Below are 541 nucleotides of genomic sequence, written 5' to 3' on the forward strand. Positions count from 1 at the left end.
AAACAGGAGAACTGGCTACCCTGGGTAAAGAAAAGGCTGAGCTTCTCAATGGTTTCTTTTCCTCAGTCTTCAACTCCAAGTGCTCTGGCCACCTTGACCAGGTCAAGAAAGACAAAGGTGGAGACTGGGAGAATGAAACTCCTGAGCCTACTGTAGGAGAGAATCACCTAAGGTCACCAAGACCACATATGGAACCTGAATGCGCGTATGTCCATGGGACGTGATGAGCTTCATCCTCAGGTCCTGAGGGAACTGGTTGATGAAGTTGCTAAGCTACCTATACTTAAATCGTGGCAGTCAGGTGAAGTTCCTGATGACTGGAAAAAGGGAAATACAACCCCTACTTTTAAAAAGAGGAAAGGGGAAGAACCAGGAAACTATCAACCAGTGAGTCTCACCTCTGTGCCTGGCAAGATCATGGAGCGGATTCTCCTGGAAGCTATGCTTAGGCACATGAAAAGCAGACAAGTGATTGCTAATAACCAATATGGCTTTACCAGGGGCAAGTCATGCCTGACAAATTTGGTGGCCTTCTATGCTG

The sequence above is a fragment of the Acanthisitta chloris genome, unplaced genomic scaffold (genome assembly GCF_000695815.1).
Source record: "Acanthisitta chloris isolate BGI_N310 unplaced genomic scaffold, ASM69581v1 scaffold921, whole genome shotgun sequence".
NCBI lineage: Eukaryota > Metazoa > Chordata > Aves > Passeriformes > Acanthisittidae > Acanthisitta > Acanthisitta chloris.